At 42.7% G+C, this 12,101-nt stretch overlaps 2 pseudogenes; both read left to right on the top strand.

Moving 5' to 3' along the window:
• Positions 1 to 307: 307 nt before the first annotated feature.
• LOC100936465 (PRELI domain containing protein 3B-like) lies at positions 308 to 2,084 on the top strand (annotated as a pseudogene).
• Positions 2,085 to 6,500: 4,416 nt separating this feature from the next.
• Positions 6,501 to 7,013, top strand: LOC100451936 (peptidyl-prolyl cis-trans isomerase A-like; annotated as a pseudogene).
• The last annotated feature ends 5,088 nt before the right edge of the window (positions 7,014 to 12,101 follow it).

The raw sequence follows: 12,101 nt of genomic DNA, 5'->3' as shown, positions 1-12,101 counted from the left end.
GTCCAGGAGTCAATGGCTGAAACCACAAACGGGCTCCAGTCCCCTCAAGAAGACGCAGATGCTACCGACGGTGAGGTCCAAAGCGGCCTGAAGCTGCCTGGAGATGCCAGCGCCTGCGGAGGTGGAAGTACACACCCCCAGGGCGCCCTCTGCAGTTCAGGCCGCCCCCGGAAGCTGCTGAAAACCTAGGGTTCCATCAGGAAGGAACCCGGAAAGGAGAGGAACCCCAGCCTTTCTGCAGGCCTGCGACACGTCCTGCTTAACTGCTGCCCTGGAAAGAGCCCAAGGCACTCCAGAGGGTGCCCTCATGGCGTCGCTGCGGACTTTTACGCTGGAACTGTGCCTTGCACGCATAAGAGCCTTGAGGCCTCTGCTGTAGAGATCATTCTTTAATTTGTTCTTCCTCTCCTGAACGTCCTAAACATTTTTAATTTAGAAAAACTCTCTTCATGGAATGAATAATATGCAATGTGCTAAGGAACTCTTCTTTTAGATCTACTTAAAATTATGATGGTTCTTTTATTGAAATTGTACACATTGTTTAAAGCCTTTTCCTTATTTTCCACCTGTGAAATCAAGACTGGTAAATCAAGATTGGTATAGATGGGCCCAAAGCTGACAGAAAGGGGACAGGGATCCAACTCAGAGCTTTTTTTCCTTCTTCTTTTTCCTTTTTTTTTCTCTTTTGAGGTGGGGGGGTCTCACTTTTTTGCCCAGGCTGGCATGCAATGGTACAATCATGCTTTAGTCTAAATCCCAGGGGGCCTTTCAGGAGCTGTGGATACTAACAAGGTGGGAGGGGACAGCTGGGTGGATCACTTGCTGGAGTTTCGAAGCTGACTGTGACCTCCCAGATGAAGGCAGGAAACAGACATTAATAACGTCTTTTAACTCGAGCTCCCCAACCTTTTTGGCACCAGGGATTGGTTGCGTGGAAGGCAATTTTTCCATGGATGGGTGGTCAGGGTTAGGGGGATGTTTTGTGATGAAACTGTTCCACCTGAGATCTTCAGGCATTAGATTCTCATGAGGAGCATGCAAAGTAGATCCCTTGTAGGTCCAGTTTTTATGATGAAACTGTTCCACCTGAGATCTTCAGGCATTAGATTCTCATGAGGAGCATGCAAGGTAGATCTCTTGTAGGTCCAGTTCACATTAAGGTTGGTGTTCCTATGAGAATCTAATGCCATAGTTGATCTGACAGGAGGCAGAGCCCAGGCAGTAATGCTTTCTTGCCTGCTGCTCACCTCCTCCTGTGTGGCCTGGTTCCTATTAGTCCACAGGCTGGTACTAGTCTGTTTCTGGGAGATTGGGACCCCTGCTTTAAATTGTTTATAAGTTACATCGTATAATAATAAGTGGTGAAGGAGGAGTTTGGGATGTCCTTCATGTGGGGTTGATGGCACACAGTGAAGCTGGCTGGGGTGCTGGGAGTCAGGTGGGGCAGGTGTAGCCTCTGTCTCATTTATCCTGCACTGCCTCGACATCTTTCAGGCTGCCTGCTCCATCATAATCTGGACTTCAGAGCTATGACTTTGACCACTCATAGGAAACTGTTACAACAATTGGAATGCACAAATGCCCAAACCCTATGAACTTGAGCATGGCTGGGGTTGGTGTACTGAATAGACATAGATCCCTCTGGAGAGTTGCACAGCCACAGACTTCTCCACCAAGAGTAGGAACTGCCTTCCATTGTGAAGTCTCTTATTGGTACAGCAAGAACCAAAATGTGTTAGAATATTCTGTAGTTAATCCTATAGAGAAAACAATGGAACTTAAATCTACTAATATTTCATTTACAAATATGGTTTTAGTAGATGAGAGATATACACAAACCACATCATCAGGACACAGGAAAAAACCATTTTGACTCAAGAAGCTGTAATCACTGAAAGGAAGCAGCCTCAGCAGATACTTTGAAAAAACCGATGGCAAGAACAGTATCTTCAAATGCTAATAAAGGCTGAGAAGCACTGGAATGGGTCATACATAAATTACATGTTAAGATTGAAGAATTGACAGCTTCCAAAAGAGGAAGCATAAGAATTCTGATGGTGGCTGCAGAATTTGTAGAGAATTGATAATGAATGTGTGCAGACAATATCAAGTACCTCGGGTCTCTCCAAGTTATATTTATTTTAAAAATATAACTATATTTTAAATACAATTATTAAAAAACAGGCAGATATAAGACTATGCAATTTTAGATAAGAGAAATAGTTGCAAGACATCTAAATAAAAGGGATATTCTGAAATTCGTGTTGTTTGCAATGACTAATTTTGAACATTCTAGTATTTATGTGAAAATTTAACAATTTATTCGAAAGAAATTCTTTGAAAGAACTTTCAATTTCTTTGAAAGAAACTAGATGTTGGCATTAAGTCAGGGTACATGTGTGGGATCGTTGTTTAGGTGAACATGTGTCATGGGGGTTTGTCGTATGCAGTATTTCATCACTGTATTAGTTCATTTTCATACTGCTAGGAGAAATACTGGGTCATTTATAAAGAAAAAGAGGCTTAATGGACTCACAGTTCCATATGATTGGAGGGGCCTCACAATCATGGCGGAAGGGAAAGGAGGAGCAAAGGCATGTCTTACATAGCAGCATGCAACAGAGCATGTGCAGGGGAACTGCACTTTCAAAGACCATCAGATCTCATGAGACTTATTCAATATCATGAGAACAGCATGGGAAAAATGGCCCCATGGTTCTATTATTTCCCACTTGGTCCCTCCCAATACACAAGGGGATTATGGGAGCTACAATTCAAGATGAGATTTGGGTGGGGACACAGCCAAACTATATCAATCACTCAAGTATGGAGCCTATTACCCATTAGTTGTTTTTCCTACCTCTCTCTCTGTTTACCATCCACCCTCTGATAGGCCCCAGTGTCTGTTTTTCCCCTCTATATGTTCTTGTGTTCTCATCATCCAGCTCCCACTTATAAGTGGGAACAAAATTAACTTTTTTTTAAATTGTGAACTTCCTTGAAACTGTGCCCTCTGTGATGGAGATCATTCTTTATTTAGTGCTTCCTCTCCAAAGTGCCTTAAAGGTTTCACAATTATAAAAACTATCTTTATGCAATCAAGAATATGCTAAGGAGCTTTACTTTTAGGTTAACTCAGAATTCGTAGTTATTTATACATGACAACTGAAGCCTATTCCTTATTCCCAACTTGTGGAATTGATTTGGGTTGGGTGGAGTCAAGATTAGAAGTACATATGGGTGGGTAGGAGCATGAAAAGGTCTGTGATACAGGTCAGAATTGGAGGCTGAACTCCAGGGTGCCTTTGTATAGCTGTGGATATCAACAGAGTGGGAAGGGGCAGTGGACCACTGTGCTGGAGTTCTCTTGAAACTGACCATGCCCTCCCTGGTGACAGAAAAGAACAGTCATCAATAAAATCTCCTTGAATGGCATGCAGTTTACATTAACAGGGTACAGGTGGAAATTAAATTTAGGGGGATATGAGGAAGACCCCCACAGCCCTGTGCCTTTTGAATTGATAGCCATGAGGTTCCAGGGTACCAGCTTCAGGTCAGACAATTCCAGGAAGTTGTAGAATCTTGCCAGTGTGAAGTCTGCCCACCTCAAGGATCCACATTAATTGTACTTTAAGATCCAGCAAAACTGAAGGCTCATGGGTATGGTCAGTTTGCCCAGGGAGGCTATGCTCTCACAGTCTCCACCCATCTCAAGACCGGCAGCATCTGACACTCACTTCTTTCTGTAGGTGACCCAGGAGAAAGATTTATGCACCACCATAGCTTCAGCCTCTAGCCATGCACATCAAAATCTCTGGACTTAGATAAAAAGGCATACAGGAGAAACCACACTTTGGGTTTTGAAATTGTACTGTCATGCAGATGTTAGAAATCAAGACCCAGAAACTAGGGGTTGGCATTAACTTTGTGTAGCTCTGAAGACATTTTTCTTTCCTATAGTGACAGTTCTAAATTTCAGCGTAGACAAGCTTAGGTGCCACAATGTAATTCTGAAGTCTCACAATCTGCTTTTCCTCCTCTCCCTCTCCTCACTGATTGTCTAACTATAAAGAAAGCCACAGAGTTTGCCTTCAAAATAAAAACATGGAAAACAGTATGGTGTCCCCTCAAAAATTAAAAATAGAATATTACACAATCTAGCAAATCTGTTTCTGGGTATACATCCCAAATGTTTGAAAGTGGTGATTCAAAAAGGTATTTATACACCCATGTTTGTGGCAGTATTATTATTATTATTATTATTATTGAGACGGAGTCTCACTCTGTCGCCCAGGCTGGAGTGCAATGGCTCGATCTCGGCTCACTGCAAGTCCCGCCTCCAGGGTTCACACCATTCTCCTGCCTCAGCCTCCCGAGTAGCTGGGACTACAGGCGCCCGCCACCAAGTCCGGCTAATTTTTTGTATTTTTAGTAGAGACGGGGTTTCACCGTATTAGCCAGGAAGGTCTCGATCTCCTGACCTCGTGATCCTCCCGCCTCGGCCTCTCAAAGTATTGGGATTACAGGCGTGAGCCACCGCGCCCAGCTCATCTATACCAATCTTGATTTACCAGCTCAAAATCAACTCCACAGGTGGAGGATAAGGGAAAAGCTTTAATAAAAGTGTACAGTTTCAATGGAGGAACCATAGCAATTTTGAGTAGATCTAAAAGAACAGTTCCTAAGCATATTACATATCATTCATTCCATGAAGAGAGTTTTTCTAAATGAAAAATGTTTAGGACGTTCAGGAGAGGAAGAACAAATTAAAGAATGATCTCCACAGCAGAGACCTCAAGGCTCTTAGGCGTGCAGGGCGCAGTTCCAGTGCAAATGTCCACAGGGACGGCAAGAGGGTCCCCACTGGGGTGCCTCGGGCTCCTTCCAGAACAGCAGTTGAAGAGGGTCCTACTGCAGGCCTGCAGCAAGGCTGGGGTTCCTCTCCTTTCCGAGTTCCTTCCTGATGGAATCGGATTTTCAGCAGCTTCCGGGGGCGGCCTGAACTGCAGAGGGCTCCCTGGGCGCGTGTACTTCCACCTCTGCAGGCGCTGGCATCTCCCGGCTGCTTCAGGCCGCTTTGGACCCCACCGTCGGTAGCATCTGCGTCTTCTTGAGGTGACTGGAGCCCGTTTGTGGTTTCACCATTGACTCCTGGACATGGGAATCTCGAGGGCGTTTTTGGCCCCTCTTATCTCCGGGAAGGGCTCTGTGCCCCGTGCGGGTGCCGTGCAGCAGCCAGCTCGCAGCAGAGCTCCCGCAGAGCTGATGGCATTGGCAGGAGTGGCGGCTCAGCACAAGGTAGTTATCCAGTGCCCTGGCTCAGGCTTGCTCTCGGTTCAGGTCCCATGGCATGTGGGGCTCTGTCCCTGCCTGCCTCCAAGACAGCTCTTCCAAGGTTGATGGATGGAACTCCATAGCTTCAGCCTCCCAAGGCTTGACCGGCTCAGTCACACAGCTAGTCCAGGAAAAGAGCAAATGGCTCAGTTCATCCCTGATTGTGGGTTTTTGTACCATTCTGTCTTGTACAGGAAGTCGGATACCAAAATCCAATCGTGGGGATTAACACTTACTTACCTTGCTAATTGCTTCAGGCGGTAATAGGATTATGGTGAAAATTTTATCATTCTGGAAGGCACTATTGAAACTCCTTGGGTTTTTATTGGGTGAGGTGGTAAGAGCGCGGGGCAGGGGGTGAGAGAATGGGTCCAGTTATTGGGAGTTTTCCTATTTCAATAAGAAATTGTCAGTTTTCAATATTTTAATATTTTACGATTTGGTGAGATGTTATGTGTACATCTCTTATAGATATGATGTATCAAATTAGGGAATTCACTGTTTCTAATTTGCTAAGATGATGTTTACATTAATAATATACAGGGTTGAATTAAAAAAAATTTTTGGTATCTACTGAGATTATCATATATTTTTTCTGCTGTTAACGTGAGGAATAATATTGATTGATTTTCAAATGCCCAACCAATGTTGAGTTCCTGACAAACACTATTAGATTATAATACATTTTTAAAAAAGTACTGGATTCAGAATACTATGTCATTTATGATTTTGCTCTGTGATTGGGAGAGATATTGACTGATCAAAAAATTGAGGAGGAGCACTAGAGTGATGCATGAAATGGGATTATTAATACTTAAACTTGTCAATATTTAAAAGGTCTTTCCTGTGGCTGTCCTACCCAGTCAAAGACTTTTCAGATACAGGGAACGTGTCTCATTTGGAGCATTTCAAAAGGCAAGATTGGCCTAAGTCATTCTATTTTTGAAAGCACCCTGAAGCAAATTTTAACCCAGAATGAATTGTTGAGGATTCCTCCTGCAGGGTAAGAACAATGAGGCACATGAAGTAAGCAGAGAGGCATATTTAATGGCCTGGCTTCCCAAGGAAACATTACTGAAGTAGACACCCAGGTGAGATTGTTTTATTCAAAAGTGCATTTCAAGAGTGAAATGGGCTTTGCAGACGCCGCCACTGCCAGAAGCCCTGTACTATCAGACATGGTCAACCCCACCGTGTTCTTTGACCCTGACATCTCTGTCGATGGTGAGCCCCTGGGCCGCATCTCCTTTGAGCTGTTTGCAGACAAGATTCCAAAGACAGCAGAAAACTTTCGTGTTCTGAGCAGTGGAGAGAAATGATTTGGTTATAAGGGTTCCTGCTTTCACAGAATTATTCCAGGGTTTATGTGTCAGGGTGGTGACTGCACACACCATAATGGCACTGGTGGCAAGTCCATCTATGGGGAGAAATTTGATGATGAGAACTTCATCCTAAAGCATACAGGTCCTGGCATCCTGTCCATGGCAAATGCTGGACCCAACACAAATGGTTCCCAGATTTTCATCTGCACTGCCAAGACTGAGTGGTTGGATGGCAAGCATGTGGTCTTTGGCAAGGTGAAAGAAGGCAGGAATATTGTGGGGGCCATGGAGCACTTTGGATCCAGGAATGGCAAGACCAGCAAGAAGACCACCGTTTCTGACTGTGGACAATTCTAATAAGTTTGACTTGTGTTTTATCTTAACCATCAGACCATTCCTTCTGTAGCTCAGGAGAGGACCTCTCCATCCCATTTGCTTGCAGTATCCTATGATCTTTGTGCTCTCGCTGCAGTTCCCTTTGGGTTCCATGTTTTCCTTGTTCCCTTCCATGCCTAGCTGGATTGCAGAGTTGTTTATGATTATGAAATAAAAACTAAATAACAAACAAACAAAAAGGAGTGAAATGTCCAGTTCAACAACAGAAGACAAAACTGGTAAACTGAATAGAGGTGAAAAATTGAGTGACTTCTCCTTCCCAACCAGGCTTCCCCCAAAATCACCCTTTGGGTTTCCCTTCCACTCTCTTTTAATCCAAACACCACCCCCCCACTCTTACTTCCATAAATAAACATACCTCTCCCCCATAGGCCTGGGTTTAGTCTCTTCTCTAGTACTACTGTAAAAGTGAAACAGCAAAATAGCCAACAGCACTAACTCTACTTTTGTTTATGGGAACTTTACTCATTCTTGCATGCAGGCTAGGATAATTTCGGAGCACTGAAATAAAATGGTGAAACGCTGTCTCTACTAAAAATACAAAATAGTTGGGCGTGGTGGTGCACACCTGTAATCCCAGCTACTTGGGAGGCTGAGGCAGGAGAATCGCTTGAATCCAGGAGGTGGAGGTTGCAGTGAGCCAAGATCATGCCACTGTAATCCAGCCTGGGCGACAAAGCAAGACTCTGTCTCAAAAAAAAAAAGAAAAAACAAACAAAAAATACAACAACAACAACAACAACAAAACACATCCCACCATACCCACTGACCTCACTTTAAATGTATGGTCACCAGCTTCAAGTCCTCATCTTACCTTATTTGACCTCTCAGCAGCATTTGACCTAGTTGATTAACCTCCTTGACGTTTTCACTTGGTTGAAAATATGCATACCAGTTTTTTCCCACTTTTTAAAATTTGCCCTTCTCTGCTGCTTCCTCCATATAGCTGAAAATAGATTGGAAACAAATTAAATATGTGAAAATCCATAATGATACCACAAAATAACTCATTGTACACATGGAAAGTTTTTAGAACACAAAAGAATTATTGGGAAACTGGTAAATAAAAGAAAACATTAAATATTTATCCTGATTTTCTTGCACAACTATATTTCAAGATAAACAAATAGTTGATAAGAAAATTTCCCTCCTTTTATAAGAAGTCTATCTAATAAAGGAATGAGAAAATCATAATATCACCGTTTGTAATCCCCAATGAAGTAATGAATCTAGATAATGTCCTTCAATGGCTCCTGAAATCATCAGGTGATAATCTGATGGGGAACTTTATAATAAATGGATTGGGCTGACACTTTTAAAACCACTAAGTGGAGACAACCGGACAATAAAATGATACAATATGAGTCTCCGGCTCAATCTAAAAAGTATTATTGCCAAAAAAGTTCAGACTTCAATTTGATCTAGCTTCACTTGTAACTACCAGCCAAGAGAATTACACCCTGGGGATGTAATTAATCAAACCTAGAATGTCAAACTTACCACAGAATTTCTTTAACAAATACATTTTAAGGAAAAAGTGGAGGGGAGACTATTATAGATTTTTTAAAAAGAGAGAGAGAGAGAGGGAGGCCGGGTGCATTGAATGCCTGTAATCATAACACTTTGGGAGGCTGAGGCAGGAGAATTTTTCTGAGGCTAGGAGTTTGAGACCACCCTGGGCAACAGAGCAAGTCCCTGTTTCTATAAGAAATATATTAAAAAAAATTATCCAGGTGTGGTGGCATGCACTTGTAGTCTAAGCCACACAGGGGAGTGATGCAGGAGGGTTGCTGGAACCCAGGAGGGTTGCTGGAACCCAGGAGTCCAAGGCTGCAGTGAACTATGATGGCACCACTACATTCCAGTTTGAGTGACAGAGCAAGACTCTGTCTAAATATATATCTATCTGTTTACACACACATATGTACATATCTATAGATATAGATATGTGTGTGTATATATATAGAGAGAGAGACCGTTTTAGGCAGGTTCTCTAGAAAGTAGAGGCTGAAGCTAGGATTAAGATGCCAGTGGCTCATTTGGGTTGTGCACACTCAGGTCAGTTATTGGAAAGGAGGGAAGGAGGTGAGGGAAGAGAAGATGCTAAGCAGTGTGATGTAATGGGTGCCATTGTGCTGCCTCTGCCTTCACAAGCCAAGAAGTCAGCAGGTGGCTACTTGGTGCAGGGCTTCTCCAGCTGGATTGTAAGGAAAAGCCATACCTTGGACGGCTCACGGAAGAAAAAAAGAAGTCGCTTATTTGCTTGGTCCTTGTTCTTCACTGGTCATATTTTACCCTCACAGGAGCTAACTCCTGCCCTTCTGAATTGTCACATTCAGTCTCCTGACCTTTCTGGACATCAGCTCCCATACTTGGTGGGGAAATGTTCCACCCAAGACCAAAAGTAGCATTAAACCAAGAGGGAGAAAGAAAAGTTATTGAAAAGATGCATAAGTTTGCGTCTCAAAACAGTTCACCGCCTTTCCCACGCAGATCCTCTCATATACTACCTATATATCCAGCTCCCAAGTCACAATGTGGGATTCCTTTTTATCCCTTGGGAACGAAAATGTTCTCACTAGTTTCTTGTGAGGACAGGTTCAGGTCTAATTAATCACAGACTCTTCTTTAAGGCTGCTAATCATGATGTCCTAGAAGAGGAAGGCAAGACAGTAAAGCAAATATATCATTCCCAACCAACCTCTGTAGCTGGTCTCAAGGCAGTTAAATTGCTCCCCAATGGCGCCACTAGGTGGAGCCATAGGACCAGGTGGGAGTCCTTATCTTCTCAGTAAGGGTGGTGGATGCATAGCCAGAGGAAAACACGGGTTATGAGATAATTTGTACAGTAAAGCCTCAGAAAATATTTTCTTTCTTTCTTTATTTTTTTTTGTTTTGTTAAAGTGTTACGTGTATGTGGGACAGGAGTAGGGGGTGCGGGAGGATGGGCTGCCCATTTTTGACTCGTCTTGAAACAGTTTTCTTTCCCCTTGAATTTTAGTTTATCTAGTTCTCTTTGATTCTACAGGTCTCCAAATCCCCTAAAAATATGATAGTTTTAAATTTCCAGCTTTTCCCATACTTATAGTGAAACATTGGCCTACAGGACTTACTTCATTTTGCTTAGGAGAGTTCTCATATTAACTTGTCGGGCACAGTGGCTTACACCTACAATACCAGCATGTTGGGAGGCTGAGGGGGGGCAGATTGCTTGAGGCCAGGAGTTCAAGACCAGCCTGGCCAACAGGGCGAAATCCCCTCTCTACGTCGTGGTGCACACCTGTAATCCCAGCTACTCGGGAGGCGAGCCAGAGGTTGCAGTGAGCCAGGATTGCACCAATACACTACAGCCTGGGCAACAGAGTAAGGCTCTGTCTCAAAAAAAAAAAAAAAAAAAAGAGTTCTTATATTAACTTGTAACGTAGTCATATTTTCTTATTAAAACCATTACCCTGGACTGTATCATTCTTCAACTTTCCCATTTCTCCTGTATTTCATAACCATTATTATTACTATTATTTTTTGCAGAGTTGTCTATATTTGCCGTCTTCTTTTTTGCTTTCCCAGTCACATTTCTACCCATTGCAGTCCGGCTTATGCCCCCACAATTCCTCAAAAGTTTGTCTTCTTCAAATCACCAACATCTCTTCCTAATCACTACATCTAATGCATACTTTCAATCATTATCTCACCTGACTTCTCAACGGCACTGAAATTACTGCACACTCTTTCCTTCCTGAAAGTTCTTCTTTCCTCTGCATCTGTGATGTCACATTCTTCTGCTTTTCTTTCTATCCCACTTGCTATTCCTTGTCATTTGCTAGTCTCAGTTTCTGGGTCGAGTTCTTATATTCCAGCATTCTTCAGGATAATATCTTCAGTTCTTTTTATCCCTCACTGTTTGCAGGGTAACATATCATTTTTTTCCAGTAATTTTTTTGTTTGTTTTTACCCCATACATTTACTGCCATTTAATCTAGGACAGTACTATACAAAAGAACTTTGGAGGTAATAGAATTGTGGACTTAATGAGAATGGCAATCCCATAGGAGTCTTTCAAGGCGTTTCTGTCAGACTGCACCCAAGTAGTGTTTCAATCCACTGTTTATATACAGGTGGTGGCAGCTCAGTATGTGCTCAGAAGTTACATCAAATGTGCTCAGAATTATATTACATGTGCTCAGAAGTTACAAGCAAACAAAATCTCATCAAAGTTTGGATGTGAGGGTGCATCTGGTTATAGATTACAGAGGCATAATCATTAATCCCATTGTACATTATCTTTTTTACAGAAAAAGGCAAGGACCAGAATCATTGAACTTATCTTTTCTAAAAAATGCACTGATTCAGGCAAGAGATGTGGGAACCTGTGCTCTCCCCTTCTTACTGTTTTCAAGGCATTCTTTTGGAGGGCTGTGCTCAGTCACCAAGTCAGGGGCTCTGTGAAATTCTGCTGGCAAGGGATTATGTGAAATTCTGCTGGCAAGAAGAATGAGCAAACACAGCTTCTTACATTTACTATTTTGTCTCACAGAAACATTCTGTACTTGCATTGTGCAATACAGTAGTCCTTTACCACCAGGATAGTGAGCACTTGAAATATGATACTGTGACTAGGAATTAAATGTTTAATGTTGATAAATTTACATTTAAATAGCCACATATGGCTAGTGGCTACTGTATCACACAGCCACACAGCCCACATTTAGACCTGGAGGTATTCATTGTTTTATGGAAAGATATTATATTAGAAAAATCAGAAAAAATGCTTTGTGACATTTCATGTGGGAAATCAGGACACTGAGGAAGTCATAACCAGAAGGAAGATCTGGGCTAGATATTACAGAAGAGGCTGGAGTTCCTGCAGGGAGAGGCAGGAGCATGACAAGGAAGAGAGGTCATCCAGGCTGGGGTGAGACATCTGACTTAGTGTCAGGAGCCATGTCAGTGCCTCATAAAATCTAATCTCCATTCAGGTGAGCGCCACACCCTGTCTGTGCAAAGACACTATAACAACTGTCCTTTCTCTTGTGATTCTATTGACAGCAG

Source organism: Pongo abelii, chromosome 4, assembly GCF_028885655.2.
Source record: "Pongo abelii isolate AG06213 chromosome 4, NHGRI_mPonAbe1-v2.0_pri, whole genome shotgun sequence".
Taxonomy (NCBI): domain Eukaryota; kingdom Metazoa; phylum Chordata; class Mammalia; order Primates; family Hominidae; genus Pongo; species Pongo abelii.
This window is presented reverse-complemented; position numbering and strand designations above follow the sequence as displayed.